General features: G+C 46.1%; 1 long non-coding RNA gene across 1 annotated transcript in view; it reads left to right on the top strand.

Moving 5' to 3' along the window:
• Positions 1-5402, top strand: part of LOC111962598 (uncharacterized) — a 35070-nt gene extending 29668 nt beyond the window's left edge. Inside the window, exon 3 of the long non-coding RNA XR_002877126.2 lies at positions 5282-5402. This is a non-coding gene — a long non-coding RNA (uncharacterized lncRNA). The remainder of the gene's footprint in view (positions 1-5281) is intronic.
• The last annotated feature ends 1840 nt before the right edge of the window (positions 5403-7242 follow it).

Genomic DNA, 7242 nt, shown 5'->3' with positions numbered 1-7242 from the left:
GCACAACCATTCGGTGATATTGGACGTGCACACATTCTGGTGATGGTTTGTGCACAACATTTCTGGGGTGTGGTATTGTGTTAACATCTGTCTATATACTGTATTGGGAGTTGTATTTTTACATGATGTGCATGATTCCATGATTTATCTGGTTGCCAAAATAGAAAATACATATGATTCACAATACATATACCACCACCCTGTTCCATTGCAAGGTAATTCACAAGAACCAGCCCTTTCAATCTAACATCCTTATCATTTATCGCCTCCAGGTTCCCTTGGAGATCATCAATGAGCCTTACGCCCTCTGATAAGCTCCTTTCCTGAGGATGGCTCACCTCTCACAAGTCCTGGGTGACTTTAACCTCCCACGTCACGCTACCTTGACTCATTCCTCTCTGCCTCCTTCTTTTCCACTCCTCTCCTCTTTTGACCTCACCCTCTCACCTTCCCCCCCTACTCACAAGCAGCAATACGCTTGACCTCATCTTTACTAGATGCTGTTCTTCCACTAATCTCACTGCAACCTCCCCTCCAAGTCTCCGACCACTACCTTGTATCCTTTCCTCTCGCTCTCATCTAACACTTCCCACACCTGCCCCTACTCGGATGTATCGCGCCTCCCAACCTTCGCTCTATCTCCCCCGCTACTCTCTCCTCTTCCATCCTATCATCTCTTCCCTCTGTCAAACCTTCTCCAACCTATCTCCTGATTCTGCCCTCCTCAACCCTCCTCTCCTCCCTTTCTGCATCTTTGACCTCTCTATGTCCCCTATCCTCCAGCGGCTCGCGTCCCTCCCCTCCTGCTGCCGTGCTCGACGACTCACTGCGAGCTCACAGAACAGGGCTCGGGCAGGCCGAGCGGAAAAATGGAGAGAAAACTCGCCTCCTTGCGACCTGGCATCCTTCACTCCCTCCTCTCACTTTCTCCTCTTCTGTTCCTGCTGCTAAAGCCACTTTCTACCACTCTAAATTCCAAGCATCTGCCTCTAACCCTAGGAAGCTCTTTGCCACCTTCTCCTCCTCCTGAATCCTCCTCCTCCCCCTCCTCCCCCTCCTCCTCTCTGCAGATGACTTCGTCAACCATTTTGAAAAGAAGTCGACGACATCCGATCCTCGTTGCTAAGTCAAACGTCACCGCTGTTCTGCTCACACTGCCCTACCCTGTGCTTTGACCTCTTTCTCCCCTCTCTCCAGATGAAATCTCGCGTCGTTGTGACGGCCGCCGCCCAACAACCTGCCCGCTTGACCCTATCCCCTCCTCTCTTCTCCAGACCATTTCCGGAACCTTCTCCCTTACCTCACCTCGCTCATCAACTCATCCTTGACTCGCTACGTCCCCTCGTCTTCAAAGAGACGAGAGTTGCACCCCTTCTGAAAAAACCTACACTCGATCCTCCCTCATGTCAACAACTACAGACCAGTATCCTTCTTTCTTTCTCTCCAAAACTCTTGAACGTGCCGTCCTTGGCCAGCTCTCCTGCTATCTCTCTCAGAATGACCTTCTTATCCAAATCAGTCAGGTTTCAAGACTAGTCATTCAACTGAGACTGCTCTTCTCTGTGTCACGGAGCGCTCCGCACTGCTAAAGCTAACTCTCTCTCCTCTGCTCTCATCCTTCTAGACCTATCGGCTGCCTTCGATACTGTGAACCATCAGATCCTCCTCTCCACCCTCTCCGAGCTGGCATCTCCGGCGCGGCCCACGCTTGGATGCGTCCTACCTGACAGGCGCTCCTACCAGTGGCGTGGCGAGAATCTGTCTCCGACCACGTGCTCTCACCACTGGTGTCCCCAGGGCTCTGTCCAGCCCTCTCCTATTCTCGCTATACACCAAGTCACTTGGCTCTGTCATATCCTCACATGCCTCTCCTATCATTGCTATGCAACGAACACAAATTAATCTTCTCCTTTCCCCCCTCTGATAACCAGTGTCGAATCCATCTCTGCATGTCTGGCAGACATATCAGTGTGGATGACGGATCACCACCTCAACTGAACCTCGCAAGACGGAGCTGCTCTTCCTCCCGGGAAGACTGCCCGTTCCATGATCTCGTCCATCACGGTGACAATCCATTGGTGTCCTCCTCCCAGAGCGCTAAGAACCTTGGCGTGATCCTGGACAACACCCTGTCGTTCTCAACTCACATCAAGGCGTGACCCGTTCCTGTAGGTTTCATGCTCTACAACATTCGCAGAGTACGACCCTGCCTCACACAGAAGCGCGCATCCTAATCCAACTTTTCATCTCCCGTCTGGATTATTGCAACTCGCTGTTGGCTGGCTCCCTGCCTGTGCCATTAAACCCCTACAACTCATCCAGAACGCGCAGCCCGTCTGTGTTCAACCTTCCCAAGTTCTCTCACGTCACCCCGCTCCTCCCTCTCTCCACTGGCTTCCAGTTGAAGCTCGCATCCGCCTACAAGACCATGGTGCTTGCCTACGGAGCTGTGAGGGAACGGCACCTCCGTACCTTCAGGGCTCTGATCAGGCCCTACACCCAAACAAGGGCACTGCGTTCATCCACCTCTGGCCTGCTCGCCTCCCTACCTCTGAGAAGTACATTTCCCGCTCAGCCCAGTCAAAACTGTTCGCTGCTCTGGCACCCAATGGTGAACAACTCCCTCACGACGCCAGGTCAGCGGAGTCAATCACCACCTTCCGGAGACACTGAAACCCCACCTCTTTAAGAATACTAGGATAAAGTAATCCTCCTAACCCCACCCCTCCCTTAAAAAGAGTTAGATGCACATTTGTAAATGGTTTTCCACTGGATTTCATAAGTAATGCCACCAATTTGTAGTCGCTCTGGATAAGAGCGTCTGCTAAATGACTTAAAATGTCTGCTAAATGACTTAAATGTTAATTCTGAATCACAAAAAATACCTATGATGACATCACACATTCAAACCAGGCAATAAGGTAGAATGTTGGAATTATAATGTTTGGTTGATAAGACCAACTGTAAGTCGCTCTGGATAAGAGCGTCTGCTAAATGACTTAAATGTAAATGTAAATGTAAATGATAAGATCAGCGTTTATTTAAAGCGTCTTGCAAATTGTCATTATAGCCTACCAAACTTGCTAACAGCCAGTAATGGCCTGTACTCAGTGCTCTATTGTCCCTCCATCAGGTCCTAATGCCTGTACTCAGGCTCTATGTCCCTCTGATCACTCTGTCATCAATGCAAATGCATTAGGAAATCCATCAAAGACTTCATGAGAAACCTGGCATTCTGATTTGACAGAATAGGATCACTGTTGTGCAAAGAGAGCCAGCTCCTCATAGCTGTGTGATGCATGAATTAAAGAAGAGTTTCTATAGGCTATGCATTTTCAATTGTTGTGAGAGAAAACAAAGTTTTATGCCTCTATTATAAAGAGGAGGATCGCATCAGCTTTCTGTAGGCTTACAATTTTTATTTCTCAACTTTCCTAAATTAAGCACATTGCTACAACTGGAGTAGCCTACCTGGCTGGCGTGAAAATGAACTTGGGAAACGCGTCTCCATTCGCTACTCAAGTGTATACGGATAACATGTATTTTTCCCCTGTTCCGACAGGTGCATGATAATGGTCCATTCTAAATCAAACAAATTTCACACATACACATACTAGTACCAATCACCCAGAAATGTTGTGTACCAATCACCCAGAAATGTTGTGTACCAATCACCCAGAAATGTTGTGTACCAATCACCCAGAAATGTTGTGGTATGTATGCAGCTTACACGCACACATATACAGCCTTTAGATCCAGGGCAGATACAGGAGCTTAGTGACATGTTTTACCTGTTTGATTTAGTGAATTTGACTCATACACTCTTCGGCTGTCCCCATAAGAGAACCTGCTTTTGGTTCCAGGCAGAATCCTTTTTGGTTCCAGGTAGAACCCTTTTGGGTTCCATGTTGAACCTAAAAGGGTTCTACTTGGAACCAAATGGGTTCTACTTGGAACCAAATGGGTTCTACCTGCAACCAAAAAGGGTTCTTGAACCCTTTAAGGTTCTAGATAGAACCTTTTTTTCTAAGAGTGTATGATGTTTACTGGTCGGCTTCCCGTTCCCAAACTCCTGACTCATTGTTCAGTTAACAACCAGTCTAGCAGTAGCTCACAGAGCGCTGGATGTGCATATGGTGCTGAGATCTGGGCCCTGCTGTGTGTATGGGATTCGTATTATGGAGATGTGGCACTTGCTGTGTTACTGAGTGGTGTATGCGATAGTGTAGTGTTGAGATGTGGGTCTTGCTGTGCGTATGTGTGAGTGTGTGGGTGTGTGTATGCATGCGTGCGTGTGTGTGTGCATGTGTATGTGCATTCGTGCATGTGTGTATGTTCCAGAGCCCCTACACCATCTGCAACCAGCAGCAGGAGCAGACCCATAAAATAGTCTCCATGGAGGCATAGACACAAACACACCTCACTGTAATGCTGTGGCCTCAAACAATATGAATGGTTTATTTTAATCAAGCACTCTAAACTACCGAACAACAGTTTCCTTTTCCATAAATGTTATTGTGTTAGTGCGCTACTTAATTCTTACCGATGGAACATTACCAAGACACACAGATGAAGAAATTATACATTTTATTACATTGTGTCTGGAATTTTATACTAGCATGGGAAAATGCTAATACATWAAAATTATAGATACTGTTTAAACAAGTAAACATCACAACATAAAACATGAAGTATTGTCAGCCAGAAAGCACCTGCATTTGTCACCTAATGCTTTATGAAGATTTATGAATACTTTATGAAGTTTTATGAACACCTTATAACCATTTATGAACTTCTATGAACACCAATAGGTAAGGGATCAGTGTTAGCTCAGGTCACGTGGCAATGTTCTGTATTCCTCTGGATTTCCACAGTATCTCCAGATCTTCATTATTCTAGCATTGTATCCAGTGTTAGTTCCACCACAGAGGACCATAGGCTCTAAGGACAGTGATGACCATTGACTACATGCGCTTGCTGGACTGGAAAGGAACACAAGAGAGGACAGGCTGGGCATGCTGATTCCTCCATCTCTTCCTGAGTCCTAAGATCTGACCTGGGGGCAAGGTGGTGGGGGCTGGGGCTGGGTGGGGTGGGAGACATACACACACTGACCTGTGGTTCTGGTCTCAGACTTCTGAATCACCTAAATACAATACAGAGGGAGCGATCTGTGTGTGGTTGCGTGCGAGTGCACACATACTTTATGTGCATGATCAGTACCGGTATTTTGGAGTGTGAATATTCTTGAAATGTTGTCTCCCTCGTCTCTTCTCTGCAGACAATCCGTGCCGCTACTAAGCCCATGAGTGACTGTCTGCTGATGCTGAGGAACGAGCACTGGAAGAGAGTACGCAGCATCCTCACCCCCTCCTTCAGTGCAGCCAAGATGAAAGAGGCAAGACAAGGGCCCCTTTCAGTCTCTTCCTTTTTTCACTCCTCTCCGCTTCACTCCTCTAACCCTTCACCCATTCCTCCTCCTTTCTTCACCCCTCTCTCTAAACCACACCATCATCACCCATCTCCTCTCCTCCTCACCAAGTTTCCTACCTTTTTGCATGTTGTAACAGCAAGCGTTGAATTTGCATGACAGCACGGGGTTATAATACAGTTGTAGTTGGAAGTTTACTACACTTAAATACATTTAAACTCAGTTTTTCACAATTTCTGACATTTAATTCTAGTAAAAATTCGCTGTCTTAGGTTCAGTTAGGATCACATTTATTTTAAGAGTGTGAATGTCAGAATAATAGTAGAGAGAATGATTGATTTCAGCTTTATTTTCTTTCATCACATTCCCAGTGGGTCAGAAGTTTACATACACTCAATTAGTATTTGGTAGCATTGCTTTGAATTGTTCAACTTGGGTCAAACATTTTGGGTAGCCTTCCACAAGCTTCCCACAATAAGATGGGTGAATTTTGGCCATTCCTCCTGAAGAGCTGGGTGTAACTGAGTCCGGTTTGTAGCCTCCTTGCTCGCACATGTCTTTTTCTGGTTTTTATTTTTTATTTCACCTTTTTTTAACCAGTAGGCTAGTTGAGAACTGTTCTCATTGTGCAACTGTAACCTGGCCAAATAAGCAAGCAGTTTGACACATACAACAACAGTTTCACAATGGAATAAAACAAACCATACAGTCATAATACAGTAAATAAATCTATATATACAGGCATGTGCAAATGAGGTAGGATAAGAGAGGTATAGGCAATAAATAGGCCATGGTGGCGAAGTAGATGCAATTATAGCAATTAAACACTGGAATGGTAGAAAGTCAGAAGATGAATGTGCAAGTAGAGATACTGGGGGTGCAAAGGAGCAAGATAAAAATAAATGCAGTACGGGATGAGGTAGATTGGTATTGGCTATTACAGATGAGCCTATGTACAGTGCAGTGATCTGTGAGCTTGCCTGACAGCTGGTGCTTAAGCTAGGTGAGGGGGTAAGAGTTCAGCTTTAATGATTGTTACAGTTCGTTCTCAGTCATTGGCAGCAGAGAATGGAAGGAGAAGCGGCCAAAGGAGGAATTGGGCTTTTGGGGGTACCAGTGGATATACCTGCTGGAGAGCGTGTACGGGTGGGTGCTGTTATGGTGACCAGTGAGCTGATTATAGGCAGGGCTTTACTAGCAGAGACTTGTAGATGACCTGGAGCCAGTGGTTTGCGACGAATATGAAGCGAGGGCAGCCAACGAGTCGTACAGGTCGAGTGGTGGTAGTATATGGAGCTTTGGTACAAAAGCGGATGGCCACTGTGATAACTGATCCAATTTGTTGAGTAAGTGGTTGTAGCTATTTGTAAATGACATCGCGGAAGTCGAGGATCGGTCGGATGGTCAGTTTTACGAGGGTATGTTTTGGCAGCATGAAAGAAGGATGCTTTGTTGCAAAAAGGAAAGCCGATTAGATTAAATTTTGGATTGGAGATGTTTAATGTGAGTCTGGAAGGAGAGTTTACAGTCTAAACCGTACTGGGCAGGTGCGCAGCAGTCGTTGAAGAGTATGTCATTTTACTTGCTTTAAGAGAGCTTGGAGCGACCACCGGAAGGAGAGTTGCTATGGCATTGCAGTCGCGTCTGGAGGTTAGTTTAACTTCATATGGCTGCAATCCGGTAACGGGATCATATGAAACAGCCAGTGAAAGTGCAGGGCGCCAAATTCAAACAACAGAAATCTCATAATTAAAATTCCTCAAACATACATGTGTCTTACAGCATTTTAAAGGTAATCTTGTTGTTAACCA

Source organism: Salvelinus sp. IW2-2015, linkage group LG4q.1:29 (genome assembly GCF_002910315.2).
Source record: "Salvelinus sp. IW2-2015 linkage group LG4q.1:29, ASM291031v2, whole genome shotgun sequence".
Classification (NCBI taxonomy): domain Eukaryota; kingdom Metazoa; phylum Chordata; class Actinopteri; order Salmoniformes; family Salmonidae; genus Salvelinus; species Salvelinus sp. IW2-2015.
This window is presented reverse-complemented; position numbering and strand designations above follow the sequence as displayed.